Source organism: Hyperolius riggenbachi, chromosome 9, assembly GCF_040937935.1.
Source record: "Hyperolius riggenbachi isolate aHypRig1 chromosome 9, aHypRig1.pri, whole genome shotgun sequence".
NCBI lineage: Eukaryota > Metazoa > Chordata > Amphibia > Anura > Hyperoliidae > Hyperolius > Hyperolius riggenbachi.
In genome coordinates, this window is record NC_090654.1 from 159878837 (window position 1) to 159904789 (window position 25953).

A 25953-nucleotide genomic window follows, 5' to 3' on the forward strand; every position below is an offset into this window, starting at 1 on the left:
GAGTTCACTGAACACAACAGGTAGTTAGATGCAGTCAGCTGAGTTCACTCAACACAAAGGTAGTTATATGCAGTGAGGTGAGTTCACTCTACAGAAAAGGTAGATATGCAGTGAGGTGAGTTCACTCAACTTAAAAGGTAGTTATATGCAGTGAGGCAATTTCACTCAACACAAAAGGTAGCTATGTGCAGCGAGGTGGGTTCACTCAACACAAACGTAGGTGTATGCAGTGATGAGGTGGGTTAACTAAACACAACAGGTACTAGTAGTAGTTAAATGCAGTACTGGGTAGGTAGTACAATGTGCAGCTCCCTGTCACACACACAGGTGTCACTGAATGTGCTGCTGAATGCTGGTGGGCTGCTGGCAATGGGACACACACATTATGAATTAGAAATGCTGTCTAAGCAACACAAGTGTCTCACACACACAGGTAGTATTCACTGAATGTGCTGCTGCTGCTGGCAGTGGGACACACAGTATGAATTAGCAATGCTGTCTAAAAAACACAAGTGTCAGTTTCAAACACAGAAAAAAAAAATTGATCACACTGTAACACCTCTGAAATGCTTTAACTGTAAAGAAATCCTCCAGACACCAATCAGGTTCTTTTTAAGAAATATTTGTATTAAATCATATGGATAAAAAAGTTCAGTGACAAAACACATTCATAAACTTCTTCTTAGCAGATGAGTATAGGTAAGCCTCTTGTATACATCCGCCTGCTAGGATCAGGGCTAGCTCAGGAAACATATATGTGATACACTTTATTAGCATTAACTTGCCAGAATTTTCCTCACACAACACTCCGCTGTCTGCAACTTCTTCACAGCTGTCTTTTTAAAGTGGACCTGAATTCTTGCACAGGACAGAAGGAAACGTAGAGAAATGTCTGGCGGTTACCTAGCAACATCCAGGATGGGACAGAATATGTGAAATTGATGATTGTGAATGATCACTTAACATATAAGACGCACTGCTGTCTCCTCTGTATTTTGTCTGCCAGCTGTTATCACAAATCTCTTCAGACACTGCATTGCAGTCTTCACTCCTTTTCTTTAATCCTGTCACTTGTTTCTCTGTCTCACTCTTGTATGCTTTGCTGTCCTGACTCCTGTTGTCTCTGTGTCACTGTAATGTCTCTGCTGTTTTCTGTTCTCTCTCTCTGTTACAGGTACATTTTAATGTCCTTGTCTTTCTTTCTTATTGCTTACTGTTTCTCTTCTGGCTTATCTCTCCAGTATTGCTGCTCTTTACTGGCCTGTAGTTGTGAATGATCTCTCTCCTCTCATGTAATGTCTGCAGCTCTCTTTCTCTTCCTTAGTTTAGTTTTCAGTAGTGCTCACTTGTCTGTGGCTCTGCCTTGCTCAGACTGTCTCACCAATGGCTGGTCTCTTCTTGTGTCTCTCCTCAATTTCCTCGCAAATCAAGCGTATTTCTTGCTGCAGTACAGTGTAGTATCGTGACACAATTTATTTCTGCTGCATCATCAGCTCAGTCTCCACGGCTACTTGGCTCCTCCCCCTCACTAGCCTTCAACTGTCAAACTCAACTGTTACTTCCTCCCTGCACATGCCCAGCTTCTCTCTCCTCTTTCCTGCTCATTGGCTCCCCCTGGCGGCACCTGCAGGCTCCCTTTACAGCAGCACTTTCCACAAAAAGTAAATGCATCTGTAACCCTTGGTGTGTGTGTGTCTGTTGCAATGACACACACACACAGGGTTACATTCACCCCCTTTTTTTCAAATTGTAGTCCCTAAAATTTTTCTTTTAACCAAGTCAAAGTGTCTACATATAATCCAAACTGTTCAGGAAGCGGGGAATGTTGAGTATTTTTCCATTTTGACTCGTGGTCTAGTTCTGTTTGTGTAGAGCACCTTTGCTCTCCCTTCTCTGACTTCTCAAACTCTTTGTCTTGAGCTACCTTGACGTTTGTAAGCTGAATGGTTTCCAATGAACACTGTGTCCGTTTAGAACGCTTGAGCCGTTGAGGTTGTGGCATCGGTTGCCAATACGATTCCACTTCCTTTCTTTGAGAAGTATCTGTTCTATGTTGTAATACTTCATCTCCTACTAAGAAGTCATTAATCATTACTTTCTGACTAGGTCCTGGTATTTCTTTATTTATCCGACTACTTTCTTCAGCCTTCTCATGGCCTAAATCTTCTGGTGCTCTACTCTGAGCATGAATAATAGGTTTCTCTGGAGTCTTATTTTTCTTTCCTTCATTAGTTCCAGCTTCCAGAAATCTTCCAGTATCACTTGTTGTTCTTCCTGGTTGAGGAACAGATGAGTCCTGATCACACCTCTGTCTAAATTCTTCATATAAAGTAGGTTGTACAGGGTATTTTGCTCCTCCTTGTTTCTGGCTGTACAAGAAGCTCTTCACTTGATAATCACCATAGTTTCCCTGAGGCTTATATGGTCTCCAACATCTTGCATCCTTGCTACCTTGAACTGGAGTTCCACCAGGGCCAGTTAAATTAGTGGCTTCTGTACCTTTCCTTCCTTCCACAACGTCAAATTCAACCAATTCTCCATCTCTTACACTGTGAAGATAATGCCTGGGGTTGTTCTTCTCTATGGCAGACCAGTGCACAAACACATCTTCTTTGGTGTCATTCCGATTTAAAAATCCATATCCATTTCGCACATGAAACCATTTGACAATGCCTAGAACTTTGGTTGCGATTACCTTATTTTTTATCTTTAGCTTATCTTCCTTCCATTTCTCTGAGGCCTTCTTGTCTTGTCCTGCCATGCGGACCACCACTGCAGAATTCCTTGATTTTCTCTGAAAGCCTCTTCCACAGTCTCTTGCAGTGTGATCACTATGGTGACAGATCCAACATCCTGATTCCTCTGTGTTTCTATATCTCCACCTTGGATTTTCTGTTCTGAGTTCAGTTTTCTCCATGTTTTGTTTCATTTTGGCTAACTCTTCACTTAGTTCTTTGAGTGTTGTTTTTATTTTTTTAAATTCCCCCTCAGCATTATTGGTTATGAATTCAACTGCTGAATTTTTATGAGTAATCATAGTGGTGTTTTGTTGCAGTGTTCCCAGATGATTGGCTTCTTCCTCCTGACTGAGCTTGATAGCTAAGCTTTGAAGTTTCCGGAAATTCAAACTTGGATAATATTCTACTTTCTGTTTTAAGGATCTTTTAATAAAGTTGCTCCTTAATCCCCATATAAACTGATCTCTCAGCCACACAGCAGAATCTGTGGTAGTTTGTCCTCTTTCCTTTTCCTCTTTTATCTGTAGTCCACTCATTATTTCTTGTAAGGCATTGGCGAACTGAGGAATATTTTCGTTATCCTTCTGAATTCTGTCAACAAATCTCTTTCTCCACAAATGCAGCTCTGTAGGATCTCCATATATGTCTTCCAATACCTCGATAATTTGTTTCAGCGATACTGGTGTGGGCAGTTTAGCATTAATTACTGTTCGTTGAGCATCTCCCTCCAAAGTTATAACCGCTATTTCCATATGCAGCTCTCTGGGCACTTTATAAGCCTGCACAGCACTCTCTATTCTTTCACTCCACTCTCTCAGGGCCATATTATAACCATTGAACCTTGGTAGGTATGCAGCTAACATCCCTATAGCGGTCATGGTAAACACTGATGTGTAGCTTGCTGACCATTCTCCTGCAGCCTGAGTAGCTGAAGCATCATTTCTGGAGGGTAGTGTAGGCTGAGACTCCATCTTCCAGTTTTAAGGCACTTAGGTAATATCCTGCCGACTGTACGCCAAATGTAACACCTCTGAAATGCTTTAACTGTAAAGAAATCCTCCAGACACCAATCAGGTTCTTTTTAAGAAATATTTGTATTAAATCATATGGATAAAAAAGTTCAGTGACAAAACACATTCATAAACTTCTTCTTAGCAGATGAGTATAGGTAAGCCTCTTGTATACATCCGCCTGCTAGGATCAGGGCTAGCTCAGGAAACATATATGTGATACACTTTATTAGCATTAACTTGCCAGAATTTTCCTCACACAACACTCCGCTGTCTGCAACTTCTTCACAGCTGTCTTTTTAAAGTGGACCTGAATTCTTGCACAGGATAGAAGGAAACGTAGAGAAATGTCTGGCGGTTACCTAGCAACATCCAGGATGGGACAGAATATGTGAAATTGATGATTGTGAATGATCACTTAACATATAAGACGCACTGCTGTCTCCTCTGTATTTTGTCTGCCAGCTGTTATCACAAATCTCTTCAGACACTGCATTGCAGTCTTCACTCCTTTTCTTTAATCCTGTCACTTGTTTCTCTGTCTCACTCTTGTATGCTTTGCTGTCCTGACTCCTGTTGTCTCTGTGTCACTGTAATGTCTCTGCTGTTTTCTGTTCTCTCTCTCTGTTACAGGTACATTTTAATGTCCTTGTCTTTCTTTCTTATTGCTTACTGTTTCTCTTCTGGCTTATCTCTCCAGTATTGCTGCTCTTTACTGGCCTGTAGTTGTGAATGATCTCTCTCCTCTCATGTAATGTCTGCAGCTCTCTTTCTCTTCCTTAGTTTAGTTTTCAGTAGTGCTCACTTGTCTGTGGCTCTGCCTTGCTCAGACTGTCTCACCAATGGCTGGTCTCTTCTTGTGTCTCTCCTCAGTTTCCTCGCAAATCAAGCGTATTTCTTGCTGCAGTACAGTGTAGTATCGTGACACAATTTATTTCTGCTGCATCATCAGCTCAGTCTCCACGGCTACTTGGCTCCTCCCCCTCACTAGCCTTCAACTGTCAAACTCAACTGTTACTTCCTCCCTGCACATGCCCAGCTTCTCTCTCCTCTTTCCTGCTCATTGGCTCCCCCTGGCGGCACCTGCAGGCTCCCTTTACAGCAGCACTTTCCACAAAAAGTAAATGCATCTGTAACCCTTGGTGTGTGTGTGTCTGTTGCAATGACACACACACACAGGGTTACAACACGAGCAGGATGAGCTCTGAAAAGAGCTTTTCTGGGGCGCTATTATAGCAATAAGATTCAGCTAAGCAAGCTAAGAAGGCAAGAGCCTGACTAATCTGTCCCTAGGAGAACAAGTCTGCAGCAGCTTTCCCTATCCTGTCTCTAGCAGGCACACGAGTGAGGCTAATGGCCGCCGGAGCCTGCTTTATATAAGGGGAGGGGGGGGGGGGGGGGCTCCAGGGCTTAGTATAGCCGGATTGGCTACAATGTACCTGCTGACTGCGATGCAGAGGGTCAAAGTTGACCCTCATAGAGCATTATGGGGTGAATTGAACTTCCGGGAAAGTTCGCCTTCGCCGGCGAAGGCGAACCACCCGATGTTCGCCTGGAACCGTTCGCCGGTGAACCATTCGGCCCATCTCTAGTTGTAAGGCATCTGTATATAAGTTACACACACACACAATTTTTTATATTACGATATTCTGGTGATTTTTAGCTCATTGGTAGGGGAGATCACAAGCATCAACTTCACAACATATCAGCCAGTGAATCTTCTTAGAGTTTCTTAGGGATAAACCAAAACAATATCACTTTATTTGTCAGTCAAACAATGTCCAAGCAGCAACAAAATACACTACATTAGGTATTAGGTAGGGTTGTAGTCACACACCTATTACAACCGGAAACAGTAAATTCGGGCGCCTGATGCTAGTGGACAAATCGGGCGCCGCCATTCACTCCTATAATAAATATTGTTTAATGGGCGCCCGATAGGAAAAAAGGGCGCCGGTGAAAAATAACGTTTTAAAAGCGGCGCCCGGAGACTTAATGTTTTATTACTGCTTCTCATGATTACACATTATTTAATGATTTATACATTTTTAAATATTATTTTTAAACGAAAAACAGTACAATATTTTTTTTCAAACATTATTTTTAAACGAAAAACAGTACATTTTTTTAACATTATTTTTAAACGAAAAAACCAACAGGGGGGTCTTAGGTTTAGGCACCAACAGGGGGGTCTTAGGTTTAGGCACCAACAGGGGGGGTCTTAGGTTTAGGCACCAACAGGGGGTCTTAGGTTTAGGCACCAAAAGGGGGGTCTTACGTTTAGGCACCAAAAGGGGGGTCTTAGGTTTAGGCACCAACAGGGGGGTCTTAGGTTTAGGCACCAACAGGGGGGTCTTAGGTTTAGGCACCAACAGGGGGGTCTTAGGTTTAGGCACCAACAGGGGGGTCTTAGGTTTAGGCACCAACAGGGGGGTCTTAGGTTTAGGCACTAACAGGGGGGTCTAGGGGTTAGGGGTAGGTACAGGGAGGGTTACTTAGGCACCAACAGGGGGGGTCTTAGGTTTAGGCATCAACAGGGGGGTCTAGGGGTTAGGGGTAGGTACAGGGAGGGTTACTTACTAATTATTTTTTTTTAACGTTATTATACGTTTCAGTATTTAAACGAAAGATTAACGTTTTTACAATTGCCGATTTAATGCACATTATTTAATGATTTATAACTTTAAAAAACATTAATTTTAAACGAAATACAGTACAATACATTTTTAAACGTTATCCATGCTTATCGTTAAAAACCCGGCGCCCTTTTTTCCCAGCGCCCCTTTTTAACGTACGCATTACAACCTTCTGCACTAACTCTAGCTCAGGCTTCTTGCCTTTTGCAGCCATACTGTAGGCACAATACTCTTCTTCTGTGCCAACCCTGATCTTGGGTTATCTTTGGGGTTACTGTAAACCACTCCTGTTTCAATCTATAGCCACACTGGTTCTTCAGTGACACCCTAATGGCGTTCCACAGCCACTCACCTTTTCCAGGCTTCCCCCTGGTTTACAAGTACTGGAGTCCAACTCCCCTCCAGCACTTAACAGCCCAGCAGCTTCCCTGCTGCCCCAGGCCTGTCAGCCTTTCTACTGCACAGCCTTTCAGGAGCCTCTTTGCTCCACACACACAGCCCACTGCATACTGAGAGATGAAGCTACATAAGCAATTCATGGCTGTGAGCCAATTAATCCCCCTCTCTGCCAGACACAGGCCTGGACTTGGTGGAGTGGCGTGCAAGGTCCACCCTTCTCCCAATACACGCCAGTCCTGGATCCCAAACGAATGTGCAGAATAATTTTGTTGCTAATGTGCAACAACTGACAGTATCCAGGTCCATTGTAGCCCCTTACACACTCCTAGGAGTTCTGGTTCACCATGCGCTTGCTGGGCAATCTGCAATTCTGGGTATTTCAAGACCTACCCAACAGAGTCACATTAATCTATGTCATGCACTGATGAGGATCAATCAATCTGAAACAGTCTGCATGCATGTTGGATTATCGTGGCTCTGTAATATTAACAAGCTGACACATCATTGCATTCCTGGAGGAGTGGCTATCTTCCAGGAACAACAATGAGTAATTTCCATATTTTAGCAGTAATGTACTTGGAGACATCTCTGAGCTCACTCCAACCTGAGTTATCACAAATGCTTTTTGTTTTAAGAAAACAAACTTTTGTTTTCTGGGAGTAAAATAAAGTATGTAGAAAGGTGATGCAGTAGATAGTTAGATGTAGGCTGTATACAGCTTTACTATGTATACTGATATACAGTATAGAAATCTGTTTTGTATGGCATTGCAGTTTCACAAAATGTAAATAAGGAAAGACAAAAAAGTACAGAGAATCTCAGTCATAAAGCAGGTTCCTTGACTTATTTGACATATTTAAAGTGTTTAACTAACTGTCTAGCTGCACTACATGGGACACTGTGGTGAGGAGGACATTACATAATGCAAGCTGCAAGTGGAAAAGTGAAGTACCATACATACTTGTGTATTAGCCATCTAACATATAAGATGACCCCCCCCCCCCCCCCACACACACACACGTTTACTTGATTGACTCACCTTTAAGCCGAGGATAGGAAATGCAGCAGATCCTGAGGCCCCATTAGGATTATTTAGGTTCCCTTTAACCACTTGAGGACCCACCCTTTACCCCCCCTTAAGGACCAGCGCTGTTTGTTGGGATCTGTGCTGGGTGGGCAGCCCCCAGCACAGATCAGCGGGCACGCAGAGCGATCAGATCGCCCCCCTTTTTCCCCCCCTATGGGTATGATGTGCAGGGGGGGTCTGATCGCTCCTGCCTGCAGGCATGTTGCGGGGGGGGGCACCTCAAAGCCCCCCTCCGCGGCGAAATTCCCCCCCTCCCTCTCCTACCTGTCATGCCCAGTGATCCGGGCTGCACAGGACGCTATCCGTCCTGTGCAGCCAGTGACAGGACGTCCCCTGTCACATGGCGGCAATCCCCGGCCGCTGATTGGCCGGGGATCGCCGATCTGCCTTACGGCGCTGCTGCGCAACAGCGCCGTACAATGTAAACAAAGCGGATTATTTCCGCTTGTGTTTACATTTAGCCTGCGAGCCGCCATCGGCGGCCCGCAGGCTATTCACGGAGCCCCCCGCCGTGAATTGACAGGAAGCAGCCGCTCGCGCGAGCGGCTGCTTCCTGATTAATCAGCCTGCAGCTGGCGATGCAGTACTGCGTCGCTGGTCCTGCAGCTGCCACTTTGCCGACGCACGGTATAAGCGTGCGGTCGGCAAGTGGTTAAGTAAATTGCTTAGTGCTATTGAGGTAACCAGGGCTGGCCCTAGACTTTTTGCCGCCTGAGGCAAATTTTGAAAAAATTATTGGTGCCGCCGGGGGGGCGCCGCCGAGCTGGATGGGTAGCGGGCAGGATGGGGGTATTGGGCCTAGCGGCGGGGAGGACTCACCTCTTCCTCGTTCCAGGCCAGCGTGCGCTCCACTGACGTCACTTCCTTCAACGCCGCCCACTGTATTGTAAGTGGACGGCGTTGCAAGAAATGACGTCAGTGGAGCGCACGCTGGAACGAGGAAGAGGTCCTCCCCGCCCGTGCCTCTTACGAGTAGCGGCTGCTTCTGAACTATTTAAGGCTGGAGGGGAGCGCAGATCGGAGGACCCAGGCGAGGGAGGGGTGGTCCGCCCCCCCTCCCCGCCGCTAGGCCCAATACCCCCGTCCTGCCCGCTACCCCTCCAGCTCGGCGGCCGGCTCCCCGCACCTACCGACGGGTGGATGCCGCCTCTAGAAATGTGCCGCCTGAGGCAAGAGTTTCACCCCGCCTCATGAGCGGGCCGGCCCTGGAGGTAACAACAACAAAGATAACATTTGTAAAAAGCCTCTCTCGACATGTGATGTCTCCTGACACTGGCACCTGGAACCAGGATATGGTATGGGGGTATGGGAAGCAGTATGAAATTATATTTAATTGGTATCACAAATGTTATTTTTTTAAGTTATTGCATAATCTTTATAAAGCTTTTTTTTTTAGGTGTGTGTGTGTGTGTGTGTGTGTGTGTGTGTGTGGGGGGGGGGGGTAATATGGCCATTTAAATATAAGTAGCTTAATAAATGCCTTAATATTGTAAAGTGCAACTTCAAAAACAATGGAAATACACTGATAGCCAAGCAAATTCTGCCTCTTTGTGTCGAGTAAATCTGCTTCAGCTATAAACCTGCATTAAATGTTGTCATTCAGTAAAGCAAACCTAGAGAAGCCAAAACAAATGAATGTGAGGGGATAGAGGGGGTGCTGCTTGGGGTAGTATTATCAGAGTTGTAAGGGAGCCTGCCAATTTTTAAATGTAGGAAGGTAAAGATAAAGGGGCTTCTCGCCATGTACAGTGCTTTAAAAGTGATTTTAATTGAAGTAAGCTTGCAAATGATAAAACACAGAAATAAAAACAAGATCTGCCAGTGAGTGCTTACACCGCACTAGGAAATTATTTATGCTAGAATAGCAACTCTGTTTCAATTTCAGTCAGTGTTGGCAGGCTTCAGTCACTGAAGAAGACTGCAGCTGAGATTTAAAGTGGCTATACTTGGCTCGATCTTCCCTGTGGCAAGTTTTTTTGGCAACTACTCCACTGAAATAAATAGAGCTTCCAGCACCAGACCTGAATGATAACTATAGTTAATGTAGCACACCAGTCAAAACAGTAACAGTAAATCGCAACAGTAAATCATTCGGGGCATAGATCATCATCATCATCTTTTTACTACTTTGTGGGGGTAAATTCTATACTGTTCCCTTATCTTTGTGGGTGATAATGCCATACAACACTGGATCTGATGTTTTACTTTGAACTTAAAGACCGTATCCACTATGCAATTTTCCCAATGATTTTTTTGACAACCGACGATTTTTCGAGTGACCATTTCCATGATCTTGCAACGTGGGTACAGGCATGTGATCATGCGAACAATGTTAAGATACGTGCAGTGATAACGACTGTCGCAGTGGATCGGATCTTTAACCAGTTCTGGATCCTTGGTACGTATATATACGCCCTTGTGTACTTCACTTGCAGATCAGGGGCGTATAGATCCACACTGTTTACTTACTGCAGCCAACTGCGACCCCCATGCCATTTCCGTTCGCCTTCATCGTATCCCTGTCCTTCTGTGATCGGGGTATGGGAAACAGCTGTTCCCAACCCCGATTGCCGTGCCTGTGATGAATGAGAGCTTGCGGCAGTGTGACACAATTCTCATTCAATACTAAAAGCAAACTGTTACACACACACTAGTTCCTGTCTACTTTAAAAAGCAGATGGAACGAAGTGTAAAAAGTAAGATACACCCAAATACACCATAATACACTTAAACATTCAAAAATTGAATAAATATGTATTTTCTAACCCCTTCCATTCTTACCCCATAGTTACCAAAATAAAACACTTGTAAAACAAAAAAGTTACATCATTAAAAAAAATGCATAAATAGTTATTGTAGGGACTTTTTTTTATATGTACCGTATGTCATGAGGGTATATTACTGTTGCTTTTGTAAATAAAGGCTTGTAATTATTTTTATAGTAAAAAAAAACACTAAACAGAAAAAAAATACACCTTTATTTCCAAATAAAATATTATCACCATACATTGTACTAGGGACATAATTAAAACATTGTAATAACCGGGGCATATGGACAAAAAAATTGTGTCTGTTTTATCTACAATAGCACATTTTATTTTTAAACTACCATGGCTGAAAGCTGAGAAATGTTGAATTTTTGCACGGTTTTTTTCTTCTTCTTCCCCATAAAATGCATATAAAATAAAATAGTTATTTGCAACAAGTACTGCCCAAACAAAGCCTAGTTTGTTCTGCATAAAAATACTATATAGATCATTTCAGTGTGATAAGTAGCGAAAAAAGTATTGGTGAATGAATGGGAGGAGCGTGATGTGAACATTTCTCTTGTCTTGAAGAGGAAAAATAACTGTGGTAGGGAAGTGGTTAAAGTGAACCTGAACTGAGTAAAATTATTTACAATAAACATATGTTGTACCTGCAAATAAATATTATATACATACCTTGCCATCAGTTCCTATCAGAAGCTCACCATTTTCTTTGTACAAAACTTCTTTCCAGTTCTGACAAGATCTGAAATGACAACTGATGAGCAAGGTAATGCCCATGTTTCCCTATGGCTCAAGTGGACAGTATTACAGTTTAGGAGTGTGCTCACCAGGGAGTTGTTATGCTGTAATGGTCATTTTCAAAATGGAGAATGGAAAATTCCATTGATCACAGTGAACTAGCAGAACAGAGAAGAGGTGAAAGAGATTGATGAGTAGACTACACTGGAGGTAAGTATGACCTGTGTATGTTTATTTTTACTTTTATTTTTCAGTTCAGGTTTTCTTTAAGGTTCCCAACAACTCCGCACAAAGTAACGTGATTGCTTGACTTCCCGTTCGCACCCGTCGTGTTCCATCATGTGACCTTGCATGTAACCGCTGGCCAGAAGATGGAACACTCATTGTCAGGAGAACATTGCTGCATCCATCCTCCTTTATCAGGTGATGCGCTTTTAGCTTTACATTTGGATAGAGTGGAAAAAGGCTTTCTCGGTTCTGATAGAAATGTCAGATGGCAAGAAGACCTGAAAAATGTTTTGAACATTTCTCACTCTAATCAAGACTAGGATTGAAGTTAAAAGCTTTGGATGTAAAAGTTACCTAAACTGACATTTGACATGATGAAATAAACCCAGTGTAGAGAAGGAATCGCACACCACCAGTGAGGTGCCGGATCCAAACGTTAGAACATAAAAAATCCAGAAGATCCGCACACTTGATGAACCAAGTCCACTTTTATTTAACCACTTGCCGACCGCACGCTTATACCGTGCGTCGGCAAAGTGGCAGCTGCAGGACCAGCGACGCAGTTCTGCGTCGCCGGCTGCAGGCTAATTAATCAGGAAGCAGCCGCTCGCGCGAGCGGCTGCTTCCTGTCAATTCACGGCGGGGGGCTCCGTGAATAGCCTGCGGACCGCCGATGGCGGCTCGCAGGCTAAATGTAAACACAAGCGGAAATAATCCGCTTTGTTTACATTGTACGGCGCTGCTGCGCAGCAGCGCCGTAAGGCAGATCAGCGATCCCCGGCCAATCAGTGGCCGGGGATCGCCGCCATATGACAGGGGACGTCCTGTCACTGGCTGCACAGGACGGATAGCGTCCTGTGCAGCCCGGATCACTGGGCATGACAGGTAGGAGAGGGAGGGGGCAATTTCGCCGCGGAAGGGGGCTTTGAGGTGCCCCCCCCCGCAACATGCCTGCAGACCGGAGCGATCAGACCCCCCCTGCACATCATCCCCATATGGGGGAAAAAAGGGGGGCGATCTGATCGCTCTGCGTGCCCGCTGATCTGTGCTGGGGGCTGCAGAGCCCACCCAGCACAGATCCCAACAAACAGCGCTGGTCCTTAAGGGGGGGGTAAAGGGTGGGTACTCAAGTGGTTAAGCATAGTGACACAGTTCCATTCCATGGTGATGTCCCCATTCTGTGTTGTTACCTTGACAAAGGGGACCCCACGAGGCCCCGAATCAAATCATTGGTCTATGGAATGGAACTGTGTGTGGATCTTCTGGATTTTTATGATGAAATAAACATCTATGTGTACAGTCTCAATCCCAACTAGAATTAAGCTTTGTATATTTTTTCTTTATTATCATTGTGAGGGTTAACGTGAACCTCCTTAAAGGACCACTGTCACGAAAATCTTAAAATGTAAAATATATGTACAGATATACAGATAAGAAGTATGTTTCCTCTAGAGTAAAATGAGCCATAAATTACTTTTCTCCTATGTTGCTGTCACTTACATTACGTTGTAGAAATCTGACAGAATTGACAGGTTTTGGACTAGCCCATCTCATCATGGGGGGTTCTCTGGGTTTTCTTTATTTTTAAAAGCACTAAGTGAATGACAGTTGCTTCGTCCAACTGCCAAAAAAGTGTTTGGTGAGCAGGGAGGCTGGCCAGCATCTAAATATTTTTCAGGGAGTGTCTTCATAAAAAAATAAAGGCCATGTTGAGAATCCCCTATGAACAGATGGACTAGCTCTAAAGCTGTTGGTAATGTCAGAGTTCTACTACTTACTGTAAGTGACCGCCACATAGGATGAAAAGTAATTTATGGCTCATTTTACTCTGGAAGAAATGTACTTCTTATTTGTATGTGTTTACATGTATTTTAAATTTTACGATTTTCGCAACAGTAATCCTTTAACATCAGAGCCACGCTCCTCTTCTGGCACAAAAATGGGTTGCACCCATGCGAGCATGGCCGTGCCTGCACATTTGCACAGAGCCACTCATGCTTGGGCAGCTTCAGCTTACTGCACAAATATGGCTGTACACATGCAAGCACAGTACAGCAGCGCTTGTGCCTTCCAAAACTTGCACTATAAGAAATCAGGTTAGTCAAGATGACTTGCATTATAGAAGATCAGCCTAATCATAATAAAACTGTCCTAGGTCATCTCTAACATTACTTACCACAAGACACAGAACATTTATATTATGCTTTCCTCCCGGCGGTCTCAAAGCACCAGAGCTGCAGCCACTAGGGCACGCCCAGTAGGCAGTAGCAGTGTTGGGGTTCGTTCACATGAACGCTTGCTGATTTTTTTAAGCGCTGCGCTTGTGTAGTGAATTCCTATGACAGTGTTCACATGTAAGCGTTTTGATTTTCTTGAAATTGCAAACGTGCTAAATGTACCACTTTCTGAGCGCTTTGGCTCAATGGAAGGTATAGGGAAATCGCAAAGCGCTTAAAAAAGCGCTTTGTTTATTTCCAGATCACGTTTATGAATAAATACCTGGTGCTTGATTCACTAAACCGTGATAACTGATACCACGGTTGCGCTAGCATTTTACACGCGTTATAACGCGTGTAACGTTTTCACGTGAAAATTCGCAGTTGCACGTGAAAATGTTACACGCGCTATAACGCGCGTAAAACGCTAGCGTGGCCGTGATATCAGTTATCATGGTTTAGTGAATTAAGCACATTGTATTTATTCATTTCCGGGTTAAAGAGTTCACTTCCTGACTGTCGTCAGGAAGTGAAAAAAAAATCATTGCTGAACAAAAGCACTTAGAAAAGCGCTTTTCTAAGCAAATAACGCTGGTAAAAGCGCTTTAAAAAAGCTCAATAAATCGCTCAGTGCTTGCGATAGCGCTGGCGATTTATAATGTTACCAAAGCCTTAGGGAGTCTTGCTCAAGTTCTCCTTACTTAAAAAGTGCTTGCTTACTGAACAGAAAGAGCCGAGATTGAAACCCTGTGTCAGAGGCAAAGCCCATAATGCCCATTTCTTAGAATAAGGCAATTAGTCAGGATTATTAAACATTTTGTTACTCAGAAAGGACTATTGAATAGGAGCTTCAGACCATAATGTAATGAGGACTGTGTAACATTCTAGATCAGTGACACTATGTATATGATGTAATGACATATATATAAAACCTGTTCCCACATATGATATAATGAGACATACAGTATATAACTTGTACCTATGCACATAGTGTACTAGTGGCGGGCTCTCTACTGTGTTATCTCACAGGCTACATTAACTTATAAATGTATGTATGCCATTATATATTTTTTATCTTGTATGATTCATGTTACCCTCTAAATTTGGGAGATACAAAATAGATGCATGTAAAACCTGTATGCGATCAGCTTGAGTTCAGCACTAGGAATAAATAAGTGAGTTAAACCAAGCTGGAACGCAGAACTGGTTTGGGAACAATAATGTTTTGAAAAAGAAATAAAGTAGAAGACGCAAAAACACCCCTGACCAATCGTGCTTAGGCAGGGGGTATTATAGCAAATTCACGCTGCCGCTTCTCCGTGCCCCTTATGAGTCATGTAATGATGATGATATCGATAGGGTGGAGCAGCAGACGGGGCGTTTGCACCACATGAAGTAGCAAAAGAGGCAGACAGAGGGTCGGCAGCTGGGAACCCAGTTACATAAGCGTTCAGCCTGGGAGACAGCGCGGGGGAGAGCCCGCAGGCAAACGCTATGTGCTTTTAAACACCATAATCATGTGAGTGCAATTTTTAAATACATTTTAGATGGTTTTAAACATATTGTGCAATGAAAGGCTTTTCATTTTTTTGAGGCGAACAAGCTGACATTTAAAGGAACACTGCTGACAATTGGTGGCTGCAGCAAAAGAGAAGGGGATCATGATGCCTTATATAGTAAACGCTGATCAAGTGGGGTTCATAACTGGCAGATATGCAGGGGATAATATATGTAGAGAAATTGATTTGGTCGATTACATAAACTCCAATAGAATCCCGTCTATACTCCTGAGTCTAGATGCAGAAAAGGCATTTGACAGGCTTAACTGAACCTTTATGCTCCAGACTCTAGAGACAATGGGTATTTCTGGTACCTTTATATCAGTTATCCAAAAACTGTATACCAGTTCCAGAGTAGCCCTAAAAATCCCTTATATGAATCCCCATGATTATTTTTCTATTTCCAACGGTACAAGGCAGGGTTGTCCCTTATCCCCATTATTATTTGCTTAATCTATTGAGCCTCTGGCTTCAAGGATAAGGGACAACCCTGACATATTGGGTATCACCATTGGTAAGTCAACCTTTTTTGTATGCAGCCCCGAAATCAGACCAATCAAAAATTGTTCAACGCAGAAACCTGTAAAGGATGTGTCGCTAGCCTACAGCCTAGCAGTTCTTTCTGTTGCTATGGAGAGGGTGGAGGGTCAAGGGTGTGACGCACATCTCTGAGATCATCCACAGATATATGTCCGTCCACCCCCTCCAGTCCTCCAATGATCCCTACCTCAGTTACATAGTTATTTTGGTTGAAAAAAGACATACGTCCATCGAGTTCAACCAGTATAAAGTACAACACCAGCCTGCTCCCTCACATATCCCTGTTGATAAAGAGGAAGGCGAAAAAACACTTACAAGGCATGGTCCAATTAGCCCCAAAGGGGAAAAAAATTCCTTCCCGACTCCAGATGGCAATCAGATAACATCCCTGGATCAACATCATTGGGCATTACCTAGTAATTGTAGCCATGGATGTCTTTCAACACAAGGAAAGCATCTAAGCCCCCTTTAAATGCAGGTATAAAGTTTGCCATAACGACTTCCTGTGGCAATGCATTCCACATCTTAACCACTCTTACTGTAAAGAACCCTTTCCTAAATAAATGGTTAAAATGTTTTTCCTCCAAGCGCAGATCATGTCCTCTAGTCCTCTGAGAAGGCCTAGGGACAAAAAGCTCATCCGCCAAGCAGAGCCGGGACATGGTCCTCCAGCACCCAAGGCTGAGACACCAAAGTACGCCCCTCCATCCCTCCCACCCCAGCCGTCACACACTGATTGCTAATAGACTAATAGATGCCCCAGGGCCCCCAACCTCCCCAACACCTTAATCTCTAGTTATCTGGCTTGCAGTCACTGTCATGTATCCCCTTTTCTTATTTCTTTCTGCTTTTGGGAATGACAGCTGAATGAATTGTGCGCCCCCTCCTACACTGCGCCCTGAGGCTGGAGCCTCTCCAGCCTCTGCCTTGGCCCGGCCCTGCCGCCAAGCTATTATATTGCTTTCTGATGTATTTATACATGTTAATTAGATCCCCTCTAAGGCGTCTTTTCTCTAGACTAAATAAACCCAGTTTATCTAACCTTTCTTGGTAAGTGAGACCTTCCATCCCACGTATCAATTTTGTTGCTCGTCTCTGCGCCTGCTCTAAAACTGCAATATCTTTTTTGTAATGTGGTGCCCAGAACTGAATTCCATATTCCAGATGTGGCCTTACTAGAGAGTTAAACAGGGGCAATATTATGCTAGCATCTCGAGTTTTTATTTCCCTTTAAATGCATCCCAGAATTTTGTTAGCTTTAGCTGCAGCGGCTTGGCATTGAGTACGATTATTTAACTTATTGTCAACTTGTCGATAAGTACTCCTAAGTCCTTCTCCAAGTTTGATGTCGCCAACTGTATTCCATTTATTTTGTATGGTGCTAGACCATTGGTACGACCAAAATGCACGACTTTACATTTTTCAACATTGAATAATTTTCATCTGCCATGTATGTGCCCATATAGCCATCCTATCCAGATCCTGTTGCAATATGACACTATCTTCCTGAGAGTTGATGATTCTGCCCAATTTTGTATCATCTGCAAAAATAGCAACATTGCTCACTACTGAATCTACTAGGTCATTAATAAATAAATTGAAGAGCACTGGACCCAGTACAGATCCCTGTGGGACCCCACTGCTAACAGTCTGCCATTTTTGAGTATGCTCCATTGACCACAACTCTTTGTTTTATGTCCATTAGCCAGTTCCCTATCCATGCACACAGACTCTTCCTCCTTGCATCCTCAACTTTTGCACCAGACTTTTGTGTGGAACAGTGTCGAAGGCCTTTGCAAAGTCCAAGTATATCACATCTACAGCATTCCCAATATCCACATTAGCATTCACTACCTCATAAAAGCTGAGCATGTTAGTCAAACAGGACCTGTCTTTAGTAAACCCATGTTGATGCTGAGAAATAAGATTATTTTCTACTATGAAGTCATGTATAGTATCTCTTAGTAACCCCTCAAATAGTTTGCATACAACTGATGTTAAGCTTACAGGTCTATAATTTCCTGGATTTTTGCCCTTCTTAAATAATGGGAAAACGTGGGCTGTATGCCAATCCACTGGGACTCTGCCAGTTGAAATAGAGTCACAAAAGATAAGATCAAGGGGTTTAGCTATAACTGAACTTAATTCAATTAGGACCCGAGGATGCATGCCATCCAGGCCAGGTGCCATGTCTATTTTTAATTTATTTAGTCATGCCTTCACTTCTTCCTGCGTTAAGTATTTAATATTACAGTTGGAAGATTGAGACTCTTCTGCATCTGTAATTTGCAACAGTGCGGTATCCAAATCCCAAACTGTTTTTCCCACTTAATACAAGATAATGTTACACCCATTATATCCCGGGTAATATCCGATTTAAAAAAATGGGAGAGCTATCATATTTCTTGGTTTGGTCGTATGGCGGCTTTTAAAATGAACTCCCTTCCAAAATGTAATTATGTTTTTTCTGTGCTTACATTCTGGATTCTGAGATAATTTCTATAACCTTTGCAACGGGCAATGTTTCATTTTATTTGGCACGGCCAATCTCCCCACATAGCAAGATCAGTGCTAACTCTGCGAAGACATGTGGGAGGCTTGTCAGTTCCAAACCTATATAATTATTATGCGGCCAGTTAATGAGACAAATGATTGCCTGGGGAGAATGAGGCCCTCATGCAAGATAGGGACAAATAGAATTCTATATGTTTAAGCCGTATCATCCCAGTGCATTATTGTGGGGATTAGATGACAAAAAGGGTATATGTTCGGATTTTCAAATTCTGTTATCAAGTACTTCTAATATACGCCTTTGGCGTTCTCTCAATAAATGGTTTGTCATGTTATCTTCCTCATCAAGCTTTAGTCCCATCTATGGTACCCCAGCATTCTCTCCGGATCTTAATTTCTCATGCTCTTCAATTTGGCACCTCAAACACATCAGATTCATTAGAGACTTATTGGACACATTTACTGGAAAGCTTTACTCATTCAACACTCTCTAAAGGATCACGTTGGTCTTCAAAATACCCATTATCTACAATACCTACAAATCAGGCACTTTATATGTTCTATATCTGCTTCATTTCAGTTTTCTCGCAAGTCTGACTTTAATTCCATCTGGAATGGAGGCCACACTCAGAAAGGTCTCATCTCCATGCTTTACACCTGGTTCAATGATCCAGCTCGTCATAACTCTAATTACTGTCATAAATATATGCTTGACTGGGACCAAGCATTTCAAACTTCTACTACACTTTTAGACCACAATCCTAGTCTAAAAGCAGGAAAAATGCTGCTAAAACCTCTATATGCACACAAACAAAATAAAACATTTATAAAGTTATGATGTTATGGTACAAAACTCAGGTACGTCTTCATAAATGGAATCCATCTATCTCTGCTGAATGCTGGAGGAACTGCGGAGACACAGGCACACTGTCCCATCTAATGTGGAGTTGTCCTAAAATCCAATGCTTCTGGAAAGAGGTACTTTCGTTTATTAAACATCACACAGATATAGATACTCCTTTGGACCCATGGATTTGTATCCTAGCCAAACCAGTGCCAAAATTGAAGAGACCATCCTTAAAGAGAATCTGTACTCTAAAATTCTTACAATAAATAGCATACCATTCTATTCATTATTTTCTCCTGGGCCCCTCTGTGCTGTTTCTGCCACTCCCTGCTGCAAGCCTGGCTTGTAATTGCCAGTTTTAGGCAGTGTTTACAAACAAAAGACATGGCTGCTTACCAGAGTGTGATAGACTGAGAGGAGAGCTTGGAGAGGGTGTGTAAAGCTTCTGCCTATCACAAGCAGTGCTGCACATTCCACACATTCCAGCTTAAGCCCAACATAGCCGACAGAGGAAAGAAGATAAGATTCATTACAGAGACAGTGCAACTAGAAAAGCCTGCAGTATGCCAGAGCACATTAGAACAGGCATAGGAACTTATAGGATAGAAAAAATAAGGCTCAACATTTTGTTACAGAGTCTCTTTAAGACTGATCAATCACTTTCTGTCAGCGGCTTGATGTTTGATTTATAAGCACTGGAAAGACGTCAACCCTCCAACCACTTCAGAACTGCACAATAGATTGAAGTTTGTTTATAATCTAGAATTTCTGACAGCCAGATTACAAGACAAAATGCATATGTTTGAAAAAGTGTGGGGTGCACTCTCTTTTTAATTTTGAAACTTCCAGGCTATTTTCTTGGAACACTAGTATGAATCCATTCCATGACTGGCATTACTTTCCCTCTTTTCTTTTCTTCTTTTCTTCTATTTTCTTGTTCTTCCTTCTTTATTTTCTTTTTTCATTTCCCAATCTTTTTTCTTATCATTCCTCTTCTTACTGGTTCTTAATACACCACTATAAGCATTACTGGATTTACTTACTATGTGAGTTGACACTATGGCCTCGATTCACAAAGGCGTGCTAACTTAGTTAGCATGCCTGAAGGCTTTGGACGTGCAAACTAGGGTGCTAAGTAGTTTGCACGTCTAAAGCTCTTCCTGATCGCACGCTAATTTTAGCGGTGCGCATGAAATGTCGCACTGGGTGAGCTGGAAACGTCGTGCCTGGAAACGTCGCATCAGGTGCGCCCAAAATGCACTGATGCGACGGTTCGGGCGCACCTGATGCAACGTTTTAGACGCATCGGGTGCAACGTTTCCAGCGCACCCAGTGCGAAATTTCGTGCGCACCCCGCACAGCTAAACTTAGTGTGTGAGTGCATATTAGCATGCAAAAAACTACCTTTAGGGGGCTTTTCAAAGGCGTGCTAATACTTGAATCAAGCCCTATGTGTCCTATGTGTCCTAGTAGATACTTCAGTACTGTATCTCTAGAACCATGCATTTGCTTCTATAGGCAATATAAAACGAACTCGCTGAGCCTCATCGGTTTGGTATAATAGTTCAGGTCTACAGTAATGGTGTATTACTCCTCTGTTAAAACCAAAGTGAGATTTTGTATGGTTACTTATATACGTCCACTTGTATCTAACACATTTTTTCAGGTGTCAATGAGCTGGATGTATATTTTTTGAAATTTGTTTAATAAAAAATGTAAATATAAGATGAGAAGGGGATCGATTGGGCAAGGGGAACCTGTGATTGCCCCACATGCGCAGATGACCATTGTAGTTAGTGGTCCAACATAATTGGTGAGTCGCACTCAAATTGGTCCTGGTGGTGGGAAAGTGACTACATGAATTGCAGAACTGATGATATTTGATATACATTTAAAGGGGAAAATACTTGTCCTACGATCATGGTGCAGCTGGAGTCCAATGTGGAACTTGTATTTTGAATTTCAGGAGGATTGAGAAGCACTTGCATCTGTGATCCCATATTTTGTCCTAATTATCACCTAGACTGTATCACACTGTGAAGGGATAGCCTGGCTTGAAGTAGCATAGTTAGCATTGTGGTTTAACAGTAGTGCGGTGAATTATTTATGTTTTTTGTCATTGGTTACAATATTTACTTGCATATCTAAGCACAGTGTGGCACAGTGGCAGCAGTTGATTACTGCAAATAGAAAAGAGAGCCCATAACCAGTACACTATGCAGCCAGTTGCATGTATGCCTACCCAGATGTGGATTTGTATTATCATTAACATTTGTTCACTTTAGGGGATTAAGTGAGCAAGGTTATGGACTCCCTTGCATACAAATTCAAGGATGGTGGTCCCCTTTCAAGTGATGGTATTGTTTTAAAGTGAACCTGAGGTTAGAGTGATATAGAGGCTGACATTTATTTCCTTTTAACCACCCTGACGTTCTATTGAGATCGCCAGGGCGGCTGCGGGAGGGTTTTTTTTTTATTAAAAGAAAACTATTTCATGCAGCCAACTGAAAGTTGGCTGCATGAAAGCTCACTAGAGGGCGCTCCGGAGGCGTTCTTCTGATCGCCTCCGGCAAGCAGAAGTAACAAGGAAGGCTGCAATGAGCAGTCTTCCTTGTTTGGCTTTCTTCGTCGCCATGGCGACCCTCTTTTGCCGCTGCTCGCGGCGGATCGTCGCAGAGCGGCGGCGATCAGGCAGCACACGCGGCTGGCAAAGTGCCGGCTGCGTGTGCTGCTTTTTATTTTATCAAAATCGGCCCAGCAGGGCCTGAGCGGCACCCTCTGGCGGTAATGGACGAGCTGAGCTTGTCTATACCGCTAAGGTGGTTAAGCAATACCAGTTGCCTGGCTGTCCTGCTTATCCGCTGCCTCTAATACTTTTAGTGATAGACCCTGAAGCATCCAGCAGAACAGATGTTTCTGACAATATTGTCAGAACTGACAAGATTAGCTGCATGCTTGTTTCATGTGAACTTCAGACAATATTGCAGCCAAATAGATCAGCAGGGCTGCCAGTCAACTGGTATTGTTTAAAACGAAACAAATACGTAAAGGGTTTCATATTTGTTTCCTTTAAACAATACCAGTCTCAGCTGGGTTAACATTAATTCACATTACCGTGCAACATTCAGATATCTCTGATTCACCATACCCTGATGCTAGTTAATGACTAGTCAAACTTACTGTGCATGAAAGTAATGTTGTGCATCCATAATGCATGGAGACAGCGAGGGTTCCACTCTCCCATGCAATCAAGGATTAGAATAACCACATACTTCCGGGGAACAGGATTCATACCCAAACTGTTATGTTGGTTAAAAGATTCTGAATGTTCTTGCATGGAGGTGGTAGTCCTCCGGTCTTATATTGTAAGAGACTTACCTCCGGGATCCAAAATCTGCCAAGAGCGGGCTGCATCCTTGCACTTCCGCATGTCAGCAGCCGTCCTCCACTGGTGAAGCGCCCACTAGGGATCGCTCTGCGCATACTGGTGGGCAGATGTCTCGATCCTCTCAGCCGCAGTATGGTCTGAGGCGGCGACAGAGGTAGTGTCAGCTGACAGGATAGTCAGGGGTTTATTTAATAAATATAATGGATGCTGACCCTGGCTGAGATTGAACCCTGTTCTATCGCATCGGAGGCGATGCCCTTGACCAGTATGCTATAGCTGACACGCAGACAGGATGTTTTGCTGGTCAGTACTGGTTAGTCAGCTGACATGTATTGCTACCTGTGTCCGCTGATCTCTCTGTCAGCTGACACCTAAACAGGATTATTGCCTGTGTGTGATTGGCTGCTGTGTGCATGTGACCGGCCACTGATTGGATGCTGTCAGTATTTAAATCTTGCTGTCTGGTTTGACCTCGGATCCATTCTTGACCTCTCTTCTGCCTAGCCCTCCTGTACCGCGATATCTCTGTTTACCCGTGTATGAACTTGGACTGTTACTGGACTCTGCTACTCTGTATCCCTGTTTAGGCCTGGAAGTGTATTTGCTCACTCTGCACTCAGCTCCAATACCTTGCACACTAAAGGCCTGGGTGCCACTGAAGTCAGGTAGATGTTGTCTCTCACCTCTCGTTCAAGCTGGGACGCGCCACAAAGGGTGAAGCGGGTGGAAGTAGATTGGGGCATTGGAGCTGATTTGTGAGTGGATATCCCTACAGGCCTGACACATATGCAATCAAGAGTCTCAGTGACCTTGTGTCTCCAAGGGACAAGATGCAAATCATGGTGGTAAGTGAACATGGGAAGGAAGATCACCGTAAAGCCCTGAATACATGGAGTTGGTGCACACCGACGCCATTCTTTTGCATTTAGGTCAAAAAGAGGGACTGAATCACAAACAGTGGCGTAGGGCCCGCGGTCGCAGAGGTCGCACGTGCGACCGGGCTCCGAGGTGGAAGGGCCCCGTGCGTTCCCCAGCCACACGCTTTCTTTCCTCCCCCAAATCCCCGATCTGTCAGGGTAAAGCACATTCCTGTCTGCTTTATGTGTCGGAGCCTCTGCATTTACATGTGACAGTGCAGCGGCTGTGGCTTACTGTGTACAGAAGTCCTCGATTTGCTCTCTTCTTCCAGCTTGAATCGTCCGCGTTTTCTGAGCAACTCCACCCCTCTCTTCAGTGGCATAGTGGAGGGGAGGGGCGGAGTTGCTCAGCAAACGCAAACGATTCAAGCTGGAAGAAGAGAGCAGCAGTGAGGACTTATGTACACAGTAAGCCACAGCCATTGCACTGTCACATGTAAATACAGAGGCTCCGACACATAAAGCAGACAGGAATGTGCTTTACCCTGACACATCGGGGATTTGGGGGAGGAAAGAAAGCGTGTGGCTGGGGAATGCAGCCAGACACATACAAGCTGGCAGGACTGTGCTGGCCACAGTGTGCAAGTTACTGATGCTTCTGTGCAGTTTTGTTAGCAATGGGAAAATAGGTTAGTAACAGGGATACCTGGTGTTTCTATGCTCAGTGCTATCTGCAGCTGCTTCTGGAAATTGTACACAGATCTGATGACCTCAGATTATGGACATTTGTGGAAGGCAGCTGTGCCTCTATCTTCCCCATCAGTATGTATCGGAATACATGTACCAGAGACTTTTTTTTTACAGCAGTAGTATGACATTTCTTCTATTTTTCTTTGTGTCATATTACGTAAACTGTCTGGTATGTTGTAGTTACATATAAGGTATAGCAGAACATAAGTAGAAAATGTCCCCTTCTTCCCCTCTCTGTCTTTCTTTCCTTCCTTCTTACCGTGGATACTAGATGCTGGCCTGAGTACCGAGATGCTCAAATGCACCAAAATATTGACCATCAAATTATTTACTTGCCAGGAATTGTATTAAATACAGTTATATATGTATAATATAGAATGCTCTGCTATGTCATCATATATATTGCAATATATAAATATGCCTTGGGCACGGTGATGCTTGTCACTGTGCCAGAGAACTCTCTCCATCTCTGGTTGTATGTTATTTTGTTGTCTTTTAACAATAACATGATTTGTTAAAAAAGAAATCGTGGGCTCCACAACAAAACTTTACTGTGTTCTCTTCCTTTTCCCATGGCAACTCCTGCAGTTAGGAGGCCCATCCATCAGGAATGGTGCCATTATGAGCACTCTCTAATTGTGTGGCCACCATGACTCCCCTCTTTATACCACAATGGCCACAATCAGGGGCTTAGCAATAGAGGTTGCAACCGCATCAGGGCCCTTGGGCCAGAGGAGCCCCCGAAGGGCCCTTCCTCAACTGCAGTATTAGCTCTCTATTGGTCCTGTGTTCATAATAATCACTTCTACAGATACTTTGAATAGTGGTAATTATTAACACACTGTTCCCCATCCCCTTCTTGCACCTCTGACACTGTAGTTTCGATTGGCAGGTTTTGGTGGGCCGTATCAATTGCTATGTAGAGAGTGCTTGGGGGGGCCCCATTGTAAAACTTGCATCGGGGCCCACAGCTCCTTAGCTACGCCACTGATCACAAACTCAATTCATATGTATGATCTGTCATATTAAAAATGGACTACCATTGATCTATCCATGCATGAAATATAAATATATTCTTGGTGCATGGGGGTGATATGTGTCCCCTATTTCATGAATACTAGAGTGGTCAATAGGCTAGTGTAAAAAAAAAAAACTTGTACCAACTGGAATTGGGAGGTCTCTTTTCAAATTCATGTGGTTCAAACTAGTTTTCAAAGTATATGTGATTTGCCTACTTTCCACTTCTTGAGCTGCATTGCAATGCAATTTCTGTTGGCTTGACAAGGCACTAACTGCTGCAATTCTGGTGTGAATTTAATTCAGTACAATTGAGGGCAGATGCACACTACACGAGAATTTTAAATGCTATAGGTTTTAAAAGCTCTTGTTAATGCAATGCTATGGGAGATTTTTACTAGAGTTGGGCCGAACGGTTCGCCTGCGAACGGTTCCATGCGAACTTCAGTGGTTCGCGTTCGCGTCCCGCAGGCGAACCTTTGCGGAAGTTCGGTTCACCCCATAATGCACATGGAGGGTCAACTTTGACCCTCTACATCACAGTCAGCAGGCCCAGTGTAGCCAATTAGGCTACACTAGCCCCTGGAGCCCCACCCCCCCTTATATAAGGCAGGCAGCGGCGGCCATTACGGTCACTCGCGTTAGTGAGAGTAGGGCGAGC

General features: G+C 43.6%; 1 protein-coding gene across 4 annotated transcripts in view; it reads left to right on the forward strand.

Annotated features, from left to right (window-relative positions):
* LOC137532765 (sodium- and chloride-dependent GABA transporter 3) overlaps positions 1 to 25953 on the forward strand; it is an 843944-nt gene that overhangs the window by 137485 nt on the left and 680506 nt on the right. Inside the window, exon 3 of one of the 4 annotated variants that reach the window (XM_068253628.1) lies at positions 11372 to 11407. The exons of 2 other annotated variants lie outside the window; for them this stretch is intronic. The gene's annotated coding sequence lies outside the window, so the exon portion shown is untranslated. Of the gene's footprint in view, positions 1 to 11371; positions 11408 to 11533; positions 11590 to 25953 lie in introns of those variants that run through there. One more of the 4 variants, XM_068253627.1, reaches the window with a different exon arrangement.